The following is a 16,632-nucleotide window of genomic DNA, read 5'->3' as shown; positions in this document are numbered from 1 at the left end:
TTATTTGGAAATGTTCCATTACATTTTTGACTATGTTGATACCATGGTGAGCAAGATTATCGCAGCTGTTGGTAAGACTATTGGTGTAAATTAAGCGACAGAGATTATTAAGTAGTGTACTTCACATTCAGTAATAATCGTCCAAACTAAAGAAAGCTAGGAGAGCAGAGAATACTTCATTGAGAAGTCTAGTCCATTAGAGTAAAATAGCGCTTCCTATACACATCCAATCAGCAGAAAACAGCTCTAAGGCTCAATCCAGGTGCGTTCCCTTAAAAATTTAGTGAAAATTTCTGTTCCCAATGGAAAATGTACTCCTTGCCGGCGTTCGAAATGCTTCACTGCATCCTTTGGGCATGCGTGAGTAAGGTTCTTATCCCGTGGAAAACTACACGGAGCAGTGACCACAGCAGGTATGTCGAAAGCTTAGTTCCTGGTCTGGTTCATTGTGGACGAAAAGTCTAAATTGTTGAGACAAAGCTCTGTTTAAATTTTTTTTTTCTTCCTCACACATTAAAACGCACAGCCAATATATTCAAAGTTGTTGGGTTAAACTTTTGGAAGTTAAACTTTTCCCAGCATAGCTTTCGAGAATACGTCGTTTTCAAAAATCAATAACGACTATAACTGTTCCCTTCAGTACAAATTTAAAGGCGATTTTTGCTTTTCTCTTGAACAGACAATCCATCAATTCGAATGGCAAAGGGTTCTGTATCTTTTTTCGCAACGTGACTGGTTGGCCTCTCCCAAAAGTCAAGTGGTTCATGAATGGCATGGAAGTCAGAGATGGGGATCTTAACCTTTCAGTCTCCCTTCAGGAAGAAAAACGGGCAGAAAATATTAATTCATCATTGCACTTTTCTGAATTGGACAAGCTTCACGCGGCGTACTTTACCTGTGAAGCCAAGAACAAGTTATTCACAAGGAGGCGTAATATTCAAGTATCAGTCACATGTGAGGGAGCTTTATCTATCAATTTATTTTTTCCCGTCGCTTCTCACTTCATTCACTTATCTAATAGATAAATGAAATAATGAATGAATGATAAATAAATTTGTTTATTTAGTTCTAATGAAGTTAGGTAAAGTGACAAATAACTGTGTTTGTTTAGTTTTCAATTACGATTACAATTATATTTTAAATATATGAATTTCACAACCGTTTAGTGCATATTTAGTGTTCTTAGAGTCACCTTATATGAACATGCTTTGCGCCAAATGTTAGGGAGCTGAAACAAGGCTCCAAAAATGAAAATGTTCAGGATTTAATTAAATTTAATTGAAAAATTATTCCATTTGCGCCTATTGGAAACGAGATTGGTTATAGCCAACTCATATCCAGCGCGCGATATAGTACACGAATTGTTTGCCTTCTGATAAAGAAAAATGAACACGCATTTGCACGCCCTGAGTACCAAAATTACCATTATTAATTATTCATCATTTTAATCGCCATTATGGCCCTTTTTCTAACTATTACTATTGTTATCCTTATTATCATCGCTTGTTTATTGTTATTAGCGTTGCTGGTTTCAAAAACTGCTGCCATTACTGTCTAAATAGAAATCCAGTTATAAGCAGAAACCAATGATATTATTTTTTGTTGTAAACATAACTTTTTCTCTCGTGTAGGTCCACCAACTCTTCCAGAGCTTACTACAAGATATCATCAAATTAAATTAGGCTTGTCAAATGTCACATTAAAATGTCATGCGAACGGCCTGGATTATAACAAATTGCATTTCTACCACTGGCAATGGAAGTTTCAAGGTCGTGTCATAAGAAAAAGTGATAAGTACAGCATGTCTGATTTCATTCTTTCCCCCAACTTTTGCCGCCACTCGAAAGGCTCTACAATCCTTCGTATTACAAACACTTCTAAAGAAGATTTGGGTCAATACGTTTGTGTACTGCTGCTGTCTAATATCTCGCTTGCGGCAAAAGACATTTCCATGGGTGAGTGTTCTTGTATGAAACGGTGTGGCACCGACCAAAGATCTTCTGAAACTTCGTTAGATGTTTTGAAATTTCGTTCATATTCAAATCTATTTTGGAGTTCTGAATTATTTCCCCACATTTTTAAAAGTTCCTCCATATCTCTTTTATGACTAAACCTATAGGGAAATCTATAGCATCCGAAGCAATATCTTAAGATCAAGTTTTTCTCAAAAAAGCTTTTCTGAAGGACAGGACAAATGTTCCTGAAATATCTTGTTTGTAAAGGTAATAAATAAGGTCAAATATTGATTTTTCATCTTTTCTCCCCTTTTTCATCCATCACTCAATCCATCCATCCGCTAACTTTTTAGTACGTTTAACCATACCCATATTATTTTAGCCAATCAGCCACCAAAAATGTTTTGTATAATTTATTCTTCAGTGGAATATATAATACTATCGCCTCCAAAAATTCTGAGTTCGAAATCAACCGACTGTGGAAGTGCAATAACAGTTGAGTGGAGTGCTCCACCCATAACAGGGCCTGGAGTCAATTCTATCTTTGGTTATGAACTTACACTTAGATCAGCAAGCGGAAAGTCGAGATGGAACTATAGTTTCCCAAGGGAAGTAATGTCATACACATTTATCGGACTTCAGATAAACACAGTCTATGAATTCAATATCCGCGCTAAATATTCCGATGGCTCATCATCAGTTAGTCATTGGGCCAAAGAAGTTTTGATAACTACATCAGGTAAGCTAAGGAATCACATTTAATTTTTTTCACTTGGATATACAAATGGTAATGGTGAGTGGAAAGTCTATTCTTTCGGTTGGTGGCTTATTTTAGTTTAAATAAATCCACAAGAAACGAGATTGGTCCACATTTGGAGTGAAGAATGTAAAGTTAGCATACTGCAAAGATAGTAGTAAGATCAGTTAAAATACGAGAAAATTATCATTAGCAATGAAAATGATGATAATGCAGTAACTGTGGTTTTTGCATTGCAGGTGTTCCAGGTCCGTTTCTTGTAAACGCGGTTCCCTTTGGATGCAGTGCTAAACTTTCGTGGAATGCTTCCTTCTCCAACGGCTGCCCGATAACACGATATACAATTCACTACAGAGACAAAAGGAGTGGGTGGAATATGATCAACTTGAAAAGGTCAAACGTGAGCGGGTATCGTCTCTGGTTAAATTGCAGCAAAAATTACGACATCATGGTTATTGCCTGGAATCAACAGGGACATAACCATTACAGTGAAAAGTCTCTGGAGTCCATACGAACGGAACGTGGTAATGATTCTGTGTTGTTGTTGTTTTTTTTAATGTGTTTTGTTCTTAAGATAATGATATCCAAGAACCATAAGTATCACCAGAGCTTTTCCGGATCTCTAACGCAGTACGAAATATTCTTTTACTCTCCCAGGTTACTCCCATCGTTTCAGCAGATTTTCTGGTACACTTTTCAATACTTCTGCTTGGTGAGAGGCAAGATTAAATCGGCTTATTCCAAGAATACAAAGCACGCCCTCTAAAACGGACTTTTCAATCCGAAGCCATACTTGCGAGCCATACAGCAAACTCACCGTTCTACTTAAAAGTGCCGTTAATAACTGATTTTACTATCCCTTTGAAAATGATATCATGAGAGTTCGACGAAGGCAAAAAAATTAACGTTTCTTAAATACGTTTATAGGAGTACCTTTTAAACCATCGATTACAAAAGTTGAACCAAAGGAATGCGGGGAAGTGGAAGTAAGTTGGGGGCCATCGTCTCTTGATTCTGGCGGAGGTTCAGTGTCGGATTTCCAAGTTCAGATGAGAAAGCAAGGTGGTAACTGGCGTAACTGTAGTAACCTCCGGCCGAATGACACATGTTCATTCCATGGTTTGCTAATCGATAAGAATGACACCCGCATCGATGTTCGCCTTAGAGCTGCTAATAAGAAGGGATTTAGTGAGTGGACGAACGATACAGCTCCCATTAGTTTCGGTAGGTGATAATTTCTCTCTTGGCATATGACAAAAACTGTAAAAACCTAACTGTCTTGTTCGTTTATGTAATGGCCGGATGGACAGAAAGACGAATAGATGAATGGATGGATGAATAGATGGACATATAGATAGACAGATAGTTAGATAGATAGATAGATAGATACATACATACATACATACATACATACATACATACATACATACATACATGCATGCATGCATGCATACATACATGCATGCATGCATACATACATACATACATACATACATACATACATACATAAATAGGCAAATAGATAGATAGATAGACGGATAGATATATAGATTGATAGATAAAATAAATACATAGAAAGACAGATAGAAAGATGGACAGAAGATAGATAGATAGATATATAGATAGATGGAAAGGTAGATAATAAATAGATAGATGGATAGATAGAAAGATAGACAAGTAGATTGAAAGATAGATAGTCAGATAGGTAGATATATAGATAGATAGATAGATAGATAAATAGAAAGGTACATAAATAGATAAATGTAAAGGTACATAAGTAAATAGAGAGATAAATTAATAGATAAAGAAATAGAAAGATAGATAGGCAGAGAGATAGATAGATAGACAGATAGATAGATGGATAGATAGATAGGTAGATAGATAGACATTTAGATAGATAGATAGACATATAGATAGATAGATAGACATATAGATAGATAGATAGACAGATAGATAGATGGAAAGATGGATAGATGGATAGATTGATAGATAGATAGATGGATCGATGAAAAAAGATAGTTAGATAGATAGATAGATAGATAGATAGATAGATAGATAGATAAAAAGATACATAGATATATAGATAGATAGATAGAAATGTGGATAGATTGATAGATAGATAGATAGATAGATAGATAGATGAAAAAAGATAGTTAGATAGACAGATAGATATATAGATAAAAAGATAGATAGACAGATAGATAGATAAAAAGATTGATAGATAAATACATTCCTACAAACATACGTACATTCATATAGTAGTTGAAGATAAGTTGAAATAAGACCTGAAAAAAATTCAGGCCCGTACGGTATTTGAACTCATGACCTCTGCGATACCGCTACAGCGCTCTACTGAGCTGACAAGCCAACTGGGAGCTGGTCATTAAGTCGGGTCCTAATAAACCATCTAAGTGATGAATAATGATTGTAGATATATGAAAATCACATATGTGCACTGTGGTGAAGAAACGAATATAAGAGATCCTCGCAGCTATCAACACTACTGAACTAGTAAACTACCAGTTGGCTTGTTAGCTCGGTTGGTAGAGCGCTGCACTGATATCGCAGAGGTTATGGGTTCAAATCCCGTACGGGCCTGAATATTTTTAGGTCTTATTTCAACTACTAGTTAAGTAGTGTTTATAGCTGCGAGGATCTCTTATATTCGTGGTCATATGTTTACAGGCAAGTATGTGCACCAATATGGCGGCCAATTAAAATGAGATCACTAGACAGAAAACGATCTATACATGATACAAAACTTTAATCAACCACCATGGCTTTGATCAAAAACAAGAGATTATGAATTTGACGGATAGACAGATAGATAGATTGTTAGATAAATAAATAGAGAGACAGATAGAAAGATAGATAGAAAGATAAATAGATAGATAGATAGATAGATAGATCAATAGATAGATAGATAGATAGATAGATAAATAGAGAGACAGATAGAAAGATAGACAGAAAGATAAATAGATAGATCAATAGATAGATAGATAAATAGACACATAGACACATAAATACAGTCCTACAAACACACATACGTACATGCACATAAGTAGATAGATAATACATCATACAAAATTTTAATCAACCGCCATGACTTTGATCAAAAACAAGAGATTATAAAATTGTCAAAAATTAAAATATTTTGCAATTTTCTTTTAAAACCGTAAGCTACAAAATTATAGTTAGGATGCAAGGATTCTTTTGAAGTAATTTTCTGATTGCTTATAGGTCGACCTGACCCTCCGGAGATTGAATCCAAAGGTTCAATAGTTCCTGGAAGGAATGTAACTATAACTTGGAGCGCCCCCGAAGATAACAATTGCTATATTTTCATGTACTCCGTTCACTTCAGAGTAGTACAATCTATTGTAAAGAGCTGGAGCCAAATAAACATCTCGGGGGTTACCAGTTATCAACTGCAGCTTCAATACAGCAAACAATACGAATTCATCATTGCGGCTTGGAACACGCTGGGACGAAGCGAAAATAGCGCAGCCTGGAAAGTGAGAACAGCACAAGGTGAAGTAAACGTGTAATTTTATTGAATACCATTGTTAGATTATGATCCCCTGGGTTTCAGCCCTGTATGTTACTCATTCAATTTAATACGCCACGCCATTAATGCTATTAGCAGGTTAATGACAATATCAATACATAGCTTATACGATAGCTAAATTTTAGCAGTAAAGGTAAAAATAGATTTAAACTAGATAGCTGCGAATGAAAAAATAGATGGTAGTCACGTTGAAACCTACTATATATTTTGGTTCAGGTTGCGGTTGGTATCCATTAATGACGAGTTCGAGGTTTCCTTTGAAGTCCTTCTTGTTTACTCAACGCACCTCTTAGGCGTGGTTAATTAGATTAAGGACAGCAATTCTATGAATTGAAGTGGAAAAGCTTATTTCTTCCTTCAGATGTTCCATATCAGCCAACCTTACATCCTCTAATTTTGGAAGAGTGTAACTCCATCAACGTAACGTGGAGTCCACCAATTCCTGGGGCATTAGGAGATCCAGTAATCGGCTACTAAGCGCAGATAACAAGGGCTGGTCCCATAGAAGATTGGATTAATTGCACATCCTATGCCATCGCTAAGTCTAATACATGTCTGTTTGCACATCTGGAGACTCATACTAGGTATCAAGTGAGAGTAATTGCAGAAAATAGACTTGGATACAGTCTTCCATCCGACATTGTAGAGATCTTCACAAATCGAGCAGGTACAATTCCTTCAAAAGCAGTAAACTTTATCAGGCATTTTTGTTTTTTCGTTTTTTGTTTTGTTTTGTTTTTTGTTTTGTTTTGTTTTTTCGTTTTGTTTTGTTCTTTTTGCTATCCCTTGAAGGCAAGAAAGGATGAGAGCAATCCAAACCTCTTTTCTTTCGCCCATCGGAAGGTCTTCCAACCTAGGTTTGATTTTCGTCGTGATCATTCAGTATACATCTTAAGTCTATAGTAACTCGGTAACGCAACAGTCGTTTATAGGAAACTAACGTTATGTTTTTTTATACCCTTGCTCTGCTTCATTAAATTGATAGACCGTCCTGGTTCACCTGAAATATTTGATCGGAAAGTATCAGGATGTAATATTACACTAGAGTGGACCTCACCAAAACCCACTGGCTGCCCGATACTCTTTTACACGATCAGCTACAGGAAAAAAGGACTAAATGATGATGACACTTGGATAAATGTAAATGTAACAGATGAAGGAGCCAAGCAAACGGAACTTATACTAAATTGCTCCACGACGTATGAGTTTCAGGCCAGGGCCTGGAATGAACTAGGAGGTGGAGAACTGTCTTCCTTGCAGTCGGCAACAACAGACGGCTTAACCTCTCTGCAGGGAGGTAGAGAATCCTATTTAAGAGGTATTGAAAACTCATCAATTTTAAAGTAATTAACCAATTTTATTGAAATTGAAACTCATGGCCTCCTTTCGTCTAAAATAATATTTGGTAAAGATGAGTTTTTGCAATCAAGAGCATGAGTATTGAAAGTGGAAATTACAAGCTCTTACATTGGCAGTTTTTTTAAGTTTTTTGTGCAATCGCTTTGCTGAATAACTTTGACTCTCCTGACAGCAGAAATTTTTCACCAACCGAAAATCTTGCCTTAGACAGCACGGTCGAGATCAGCTCTACAAAAAGTTTCAAGCCAGCAAAGTTGAGTTCAGCTCTATAGAAAGTTTCAAACCAGCACAGTTGAGATCAGGTCCACAAAAAATTTTCAAACATTAAAGTAAGAAAACATTTTTCGCGTAGAGAAGAACAAGTTAAATTAGTTCACTGCTGAGTGAGAAGCACCTCGTGAACTGGTTTTAAAGCTGTATAGAAAGCAAAACGTTTACGAAATTTTCGCAGGCTGCAATCACAGTGATGTCCTTTTCTTACAGATTCTCCGCCTTTAGAACTGGTGAGCCTAATCACACCGATTGTTGCTGGTGTTGTTGTTTTGGTTGCCCTTATACTGACCATAAGAGTGTGGTACTATTACAGGAAGAGGTCTTCAAAACAAGACAAAAGGTATTTCTGGCCGCATACTTTACTGTAAATCAAGGTTAAATATTTAGTTTATCCCTCCTGACCAAAAAGCTTGTTCATTTTTATCACCCGTCGTTATTTCTCCAGCCAGGAGAACAGTATTTGAAGTTAGTTCGAACTCCTAACATGAGTCTGTTGGGCGATACCTTTTAATACACGTTTTGTCATCGTTTTCATTACTATTTTAATTATCATCATTATCATCATAACTACTATTATCATGATTGCCATCGTTGGTATAATCACTTTTTCCCATGATGAATATCATAAAACCAGCTTTTCCTTATGATTGAGGTTGAAGCAAATGTTTTTAGACTCAGGATTATGGTGCAACTAAACTGAAAAAACTCATTTTATTTTGATCAAGGACGGTCAGAGATGTTCATGTCTTGGAGCAGTGCGAAATCCATCCATTAAGAACAGAATTTGTCGAGGACCTAGGTGAGGGAGCATTTGGGAAGGTTCATAAGGCAACGCTCAAGAACGGATTGGATTACTTAAAAAACGGTGATGACTTTATTGGAAAGGCTAAGAGAGAAATGATTGTGGCCGTAAAAGAACTGCATGGTGAGTATGAATATGATCCTCTACGATGTCATCATCAGCATTTTATCCTTATCATCATCTATTATTATTCAGCAACAAAAAATGGCAGGAGTGTCAAGAATATCATGAAATAACGTTAGTCCTTTGATGTGGTCTAAATAGTTTTCTTTTTGTCGCACTAGTTATCGGAAGCTTTTTCTCTCGGATGTCTATGTCGTGCTCTCCTAAACTCGAGTCCAGTAAAGAATTTTTTTCGGCCAAAACATTTCCGTGATATTATAGCCAGAAGCAGAGGTGCAGTTTTATTAATTTGCTAATAATTACTTTAATTCCAGAGGACAGTGGCATTTGTTTCTAAGCTCTGTCCAAATTTTTTTCCTTTTCAATGAATTTTTAAAGCAAAATCAGGGAAACTCCGGCATCGGTTTTTGGTTTCCAGAATGCCTTTTAATAATAAAAATTTCGAAGTACTGACCGGAAATAGCACTACATGCTGCAAAATCATCATAAATGCATATATCTTTTGTTAAAAAGAAAACGCTGGTGAAGAGCAGAGAAGGCAATTCCTGGATGAAATAGACCTGATGAAGCAAGTCGGTAAACATCGGAATGTTTTAAGCTTCCTCGGCTGTTGGACCACGACCGAACCTTTTTTCCTTGTTATCGAGTACGTGGCTCACGGTGACTTGCTTCATTGGCTTCGAGGCAAGCGGGCTCAGGTAATTTTCATAAACATTATTTGGGTGACACATGCTTAGTGTTAAGTCACCCTGTTTAAGGTCGCATTAATCATGTACAAGTAAGTATGCTCCTAGGATTTTAAAGAGGAAAGCCTACGCATGAAAAATTTAACTACATTGAAATAATCCCAATAACCTGGTGGTATCTACAATTAATCATATACAATTATTGAAAAGCACGAAAAGTAAAAAAGATCTTAGCGAGAATCTACTGAGATAGTTAAGGGAGTTGTATATTAACTTACTGTTGCTTTTCACTGGGACCATTGACAGTATCATTTCATGTCGACAACTGTCCCTTGCTTAGATCAACGGCTTGGCTGACAGCACAGCAAAAGAAAACAATCTTTACGAAGGATCTAGGACTGCTCTGTTTGGCTCATTCATGGATCAGGTAAACAGTATTTGGATTTTTGTTTAGATTGCAACAGAAGATTTGTTTCTTTTTTACTTGGTCTCGCGGTGGGATTTGTAGCAGCATCTCCCCATGCTAACTTTTCCTCAAAATATTGTTTTATAAGTATCTACTTTGATTTACGCAAGGCATACCGAGGTGACAGTTAGATCTGAAGCTTACAAACGTTCGCTATGTTAAATGCAGACCGACACTGAGAGTGACTGGAAGGGAGAAATACCAGAACTCAATCCAGAAGCTTTCTATCCTAATGATGGCCCAGGTCAACCTGGAATCGATGATTGTAAAATACCACTGGTCGTTTTGCCAACTGTGGGAGAGGAGGCAGACGAAAGGCCCGGCAAGACAGATGAAGAGTGTAGTACTGATTGCGAGTCCTTCATTCCAGCTGATCTTCTGTCATTTGCATAGCAGATAGCAGGAGGCATGGTAAGGGAAACTGGTCTGCAATAAAAATGTTGAAAGAATTGCGATGCTAAGTAACCAGTATGAATATCTCCCGGTATTTTAAGTCTAATTTCATGTTTTGCAGCAAATGGAAATGCTTTTAAATAGGGCAAAACCTAAAAAAATTGTCTGACAAGGATAAGGAATAACACACGTAAAAATGAGAACAATAAAAATAGAAGAGATGGTGATTCAGAATAAGCAAAATTTCAATCTGAAAATTTGACATTGTACACCAAACGGTGACGTATATATGCTCTCAGTTGCCTTAGTAGTTAATTTGCAATGGAGCAGTAGCGCACAACACCTTGCAGCCTTTCCCAGTTCTGTAGCATGAAGCGGCTACAATTTTATTACTCCCCCATGGCAGAGTTTGTTAGCTCCCCGCGTTTCGTCGGGTTAAACTCACAATCTACCGGTACTCACAGGTAAAGCTGAATGGAAAGAGGCATTTTGCGAGTAAAGTATTTTGCCTAAAAACGTAGTGAACCTACCAGGTTGCGAGCTAGAATGACCCAGCCAGGTTTTGATACCTGCCCCTGGACCTTGAGTCCAGCACAATAAGCATTGGTTCACCGCGTCTTCCATAATTTAACAAAGAGGCAAAATCTGTTTTTACAAAGTATGGTCATTGCAAGAGTTAATACTATTCAATCCCGATTGTTCAAATTGTCTCAAATCGAAGTCTTTTTGGTGAAGATTACTCCCTTCCTCATACACCTGATGGCAAATTGTGATTGTTCCTTTATTCAATTGTTTTGATTCTTTAGACTTATCTTTCCGAGAAAGGCCTCGTTCATAGAGATCTTGCGGCAAGGAATGTCCTTGTCGGGCACGGTAAAAAGCTCAAGATTGCAGACTTTGGTTTGATGCGAGAAGTGTATCATGAGGTATATGAGGTGCAGAAGCAGAAGAAACTGCCAGTTAAATGGATGGCACCTGAGTCACTTTACGAACAGATATTTACTTCAAAAAGCGATGTGTTAGTAACTTTTCATTTTTTTCGTAACAGGTGCAGTATCCAACCAGAATTTAAAAAAATTGAGGGACTCACTAAAAATTACCATTTTCCCTGTGGTAATAATTTTTAAAAAGCACATTCAAATAATTATCGAATACCTCATGAATTTGTCTCAAAAGGAGAAGACGTAACTAATATTTACCCTAAAGAATATATATTTCTTTATTTCCCCTCCAAATCATTCCTAACAAATTCCCAAAAAGTGGCACAGATAGATCAAGACTTCAGTAAAAAGCTGATGTAAACGGAAGGTATTAACAAATATAATTTTCTATGCAAAGAGAGAAACAAAAAGTGGTAATTGACTGGATTGGTAATCACAACCATTAAGATTTTCTCAAATGTGACTGGTGCATTAGCTGCCTTCACTCATTATTCTGAAGCGTTTTAATCGGACAGTTGGCTGTGATTGGACACCTATAATCGGACAGTTGGCTGTGATTGGACACCTGTAATCGAACAGTTAAGAAGCCAATTATATTGATTCCACTTAGTTAAATCCGCCCGTTACAGAATTTATCACAATAACCATATCAACAAACACATACCCCACAGTACTGGGAATTTCCAAAATGGGGAATTTTTTTTTAATTTAGATAATTAGTATTGTAAACCCACTCCAAATAAATGTTTTTTTTTTTTGGAAATTGTAATGGTTATGATTAAAAGGTAACAATACTTCGCGTCGTCCGATTCGGTTTACAATCACACTCATATGATTGCAGACCAAATTGGATTCCTGTCAGTCCTATTAAGAGTACGAATATAAAAGTTAGCATACAGTATCAGTATCAACAGAATGCACTATAATTCTTTTCAGCTGGTCGTAAAGAGTTGTTCTGTGGGAAATTGCAACTGTTGGTAATTATATCAAAATAACTTTATCTGTCAAAAAAATCCAAGTTTCATTTATCCATCTGTAGGCCCCATGATCCCCATATACCTGCATTGATATTTCTTATAGTATCACTGCGATTTCCTTTGGTTTTTTAGTTTACGCTCCCATCAATGTTAAATTCAGAAAGTAATGTGTCGCCGAACTGGAGATGGTCATAAACGTTGTGTGTACTCAAAACCCCCTTACGGAGAATAAGTAACCTCGTTTAGCGAGGTTTCACCATGCATATACTTATTCTTTTAATTGTGCTTAATTTGTTTTTAGGAGGCTCACCTTATCCACTCTTGACAAATAAAGAGCTCATGAGATTGATACAGACTGGTTACCGGATGGAGAAACCTGAACTGTGTTCAGATCATGTGTACGTAGCTTGCCGGCATTAAACTCAGTTTCGGACATTAATAAGATTAGTGAATATGAAAACAGAAGTATATCCCCTATTCACGAGCAAAGCTGGTACCATTTAATTTTTTCATTTCATTTGATTGTTTGCAACTATACAACCATTGTCATTTGGAGAATAACTTCGCTGATTAACTTTGTGTGTTTTTCCCATTACACCGACGAGTTCTCGCAATTCCAATACAAACAATGATAACAGCGTTTTTGACTATGAAGGCTAAATTTTTTAACCTCTGGGTAGCTTTTTTTATTTGTAAGAAAAGAGGTTCTTGTATATGGCACGAGTTTTATTGTCAAATATCATTTGTGCAAGATGCACAATACTGCATCAGAGGAGACTAAAAGTCGTCAGTTTGATTAAATGGCTTTCGTTTGTCGTTGACCCCTATAACAAGTAATCCTCATTTCTTTACTCTTTTCAGTTATTCTTTGATGTTGGACTGTTGGAAACAAGATTTAAATGAAAGGCCGAGTTTCCAGGAACTTGTTGGAAGGCTGGAAAGGCTGATGCATCAGGAAGTTGAATACTTTGATTTTGACAAAGTTGACGAGTCGAAAGACTATTATCTTGTGCAAGATGTCAAGACGAATGAAGATGACGTGGATGGAGTTGACGAGTTATAAAATAACAACAACATGAATAATGCCTTCAAAACAATTATTGGATTTATGTGTCCATTTTATAACTTAACTTAACAAAATGATATTGTAAGCAATCTTAAGTACTCGTATCTACAGCAGGTTTTGAAAAGAAAGAGGATGATAAACTTTTTATTTCGGTCTGAGAATGTCAGAAACTATTGTTCAAAAGGAACTAAAACAACCAATATATGCTTAGACGACAAGGTTTCCGAAAAGCCTTGATTGAGATATCAATAATTTAGTATAAGTACACAATCCCCTGGTTTTCCTGACAAGGCCTTCGTAACGGGACACTATACTGAAACTTAAATACATTAATTAGAAATTTAGCATTCAAAATGCGACACAACTTGATTAATAAAAAATGACTTAAACAGTTCAGCTAGCTTGAGTTATCATGAGGTTTCAATTTCCTTGACCATAAAGCCTCAACATTTTCAAACAAAATTGATCGCAAGACAGCTAATTGGACATACTTGACTAAATACCTGAGTAGTTTCATTTCGATTTCGAGTCAAATAAACGAAAGTTTCAAAGGAAACTCGGCCTGCTTTGCTTCCCCGACCACTTTTGCTCAAACGCCCATTCTGGTGATATATAGAATAAACGTTCCTATAAGAATTTTGAGGTTATTGCTTTGTAAAATACCCATGTATCCAAATACACTTAAATCTCAGGCCTTCCGCGTTAAGGGAAAGTTCCCTAGGCCCCCTCTTTGAAAAAAAAAAATGAATTATATGCGGGGACAATTAAGCAGACGATGAATACTTATCCATCTAGTATATCATTAGATAGATATATAGTTTTATTAAAATTACCCTTGCAACCCGAGGGCTGAATTACGATAATCTTTATGTAAAACGTAAATTAATTATGAACTATAAATTATATAATGATAAGTTAAGAAAGTTAACAATAATAAAGCTTATCATTATGTAACACTAAATTAATTAAGATACAACTACAATTATTCGAAATCAGATCAATTAATATATATGAGTTGTACAAGGACGTGCTATCGGCAATGGCTTACAATAAAAAAAAAAACGCGGGACTCGGAACTTGCGATTTCTTCGTGTTCGCAAGGTGCCAAGGTAAGGTGGCGGAAGTAGTGAATAAAGCTTGTGATTGTTGTTATTACTTATCTCTTGAAACATTGACTTACCAATCACCTCTCTCCTATCATGCAAGGTAGGTATGTTAAAAACTTCTAAAGCCTGTCTATAGGATAAATCATTAGTGCTTACTGGTGTTCTAACTGATCGGAGATACTGCGGTAGAGCGGTATGAAAGACTGGACATGCATACTCTGCAACTGGGCGTATGCAAGTGGTGTAGAAACTTAGAAGGTCATTAGTTGGGACTTTCGCACGCTTTAATTGCCTAAGAAAGTAGTGACGCGCTGCGACTTTCTTACATATTATTTCTACGTGCACATTCCGCAAACAAACAAAGGCCACAGTTGGAATACCGTGTTTCGATAAATGACCAACACCTCTCTAAATACTCTAAAAAAGCAGAGTCATTAGCACTTGGTGGGTGATAGAACGCTCCAAGAAGAATAGAGCTGTATCCCCTTGGGAGACGAGTAGGACTAATTTGAATCCATAACTGTCCTGTATAATCACAATTAGTATGAAAAGAGCTAACGCCTTAAATGTTACACTTTAAGATCCAAATTATGAATTATTCCTGTTAAAAGTTTAGCAATGACAATACTTGTGAGAATGTTGGGCTTTTTCTAAAGTGCTGAAACGTACCTCTTTGCTTTTCTTGGCTCGTAATTACAAATGCTGTCTCTCAAACAAAACGGGTCATCAAATTCCAATCGTGTACCTCTCCCTATTTAGATTGATTCCGTATTTCAAAGAGCTTTCGTTCGCCCAACGTAACATTTCCATATGTCCACTGTCAAGCCGGCTGTGCATAACAACATAAGGGTTTCTCTCGTCACCCATTCGAATGACATGACCAGCCCAGCGGAGCTGTGATTGCTTTAGGAACCTCTCAGTCCCTCGTATTTTACACTTGTCGAAAAAGGACCACATTTGATATCCAGCCCTCATTAGTGTTACCGTAAATTTTCCGAGACAACCTGTTGTGAAAGAAATCTAATTGGTTGATATGAGATCTATGTGGAGTCTACGATTCAGAGCCATACAAGAGAGTAATTAAAACGACTACGTTACAAAACACCCTTGTTTTCATACCAAGCTTCATGGTCGTCATGCTAATTAATGCTGATTTGTAAAGGATAAATGTAATTAATCTTGTAGAATTTTCTAGACTCTTGCTCTCGATAAGCTTTCAGAAAAGCTGTGTATACGAAAGCGATCATGAGCTCATATTTATTTTTGAACTGAATAAGACTAAAGCAAGCCCATCTATATAAATTTTGCCTTTACCTTTTCGAGGAAGCAGAGCTGTCAATAGTACGAGATCAAGATAGAACTCCGCATCAACTGGGTTTTAGGCATCTGTTTCTTTCACAGGAACTTTTCAGTATAACGAGCTACGTATTTACATATTTCTGTAGAAGTCGTGGCCCTACTTTGCTTATTTCTTTTCTCTTTTAATTAAATGTTTACCTAAGAGTAAATTTCAAATTCCGATTGAACTATATACATGTACCTTGACAACAGCTTTGAAACATCTGCTTTTCGATATGGATGTAGACAATGTGACGCCATTTCTTCTTTCACCCTCTATGGATCATCTGTGGTTGTAACCTCACTCATCTTCGTCGTGGATGTATTTTAAAGAAAATTTGCCACATATGCATTGGCATGAATGTATCATTTCTTTGCGTTTTCTTGGTCACAAGTTAAGACTTAAATTTTGTTAGGATTGCATGACTTTTTCAACTTTACCGCAAACACGTGATTAATCTTTCGCCATTTGAAAAAGCGTAGCACTTATTTAACTTGAAAACAGGTTCTAATTTTTAACATCAAAGACACTGGTTAGAAAACTGGTAACTCAAGCAACTATTATTTTGAAAGTGGAAATGAAGATCTAAACAATAAAAATGGAAAAAAAAATCATGGGGATCAATGCCGTTTTACAATTTATTATCGGTTTCGACAAGCAAGAAAGATGAGATGCGAAAAACGAGGTTGTTGAAAAATGCAAAATACGATATTCCCTTGCTTAAAACACAGAATAGGTAATGCAGGTAATGGACATTTAATTAATATCAATGGGTGATCAAAACTTTTTTTGTTGACGATTGTACTATAGATCCTCCAATC

General features: G+C 36.5%; 1 non-coding gene and 1 pseudogene across 1 annotated transcript; both read left to right on the top strand.

Moving 5' to 3' along the window:
* The first annotated feature begins 2,439 nt into the window (after nucleotides 1–2,439).
* LOC131797897 (uncharacterized) lies at nucleotides 2,440–12,768 on the top strand (annotated as a pseudogene).
* On the top strand, nucleotides 5,238–5,310 carry Trnai-gau (transfer RNA isoleucine (anticodon GAU)). Its single transcript has one exon. It is a non-coding gene; the product is annotated as a tRNA-Ile (tRNA).
* Nucleotides 12,769–16,632: the final 3,864 nt, after the last annotated feature.

This window comes from Pocillopora verrucosa, chromosome 14 (genome assembly GCF_036669915.1).
Source record: "Pocillopora verrucosa isolate sample1 chromosome 14, ASM3666991v2, whole genome shotgun sequence".
Classification (NCBI taxonomy): domain Eukaryota; kingdom Metazoa; phylum Cnidaria; class Anthozoa; order Scleractinia; family Pocilloporidae; genus Pocillopora; species Pocillopora verrucosa.
Note: the sequence above shows the minus strand (reverse complement) of the source record. Positions and strands in the feature narration are given on the sequence as shown.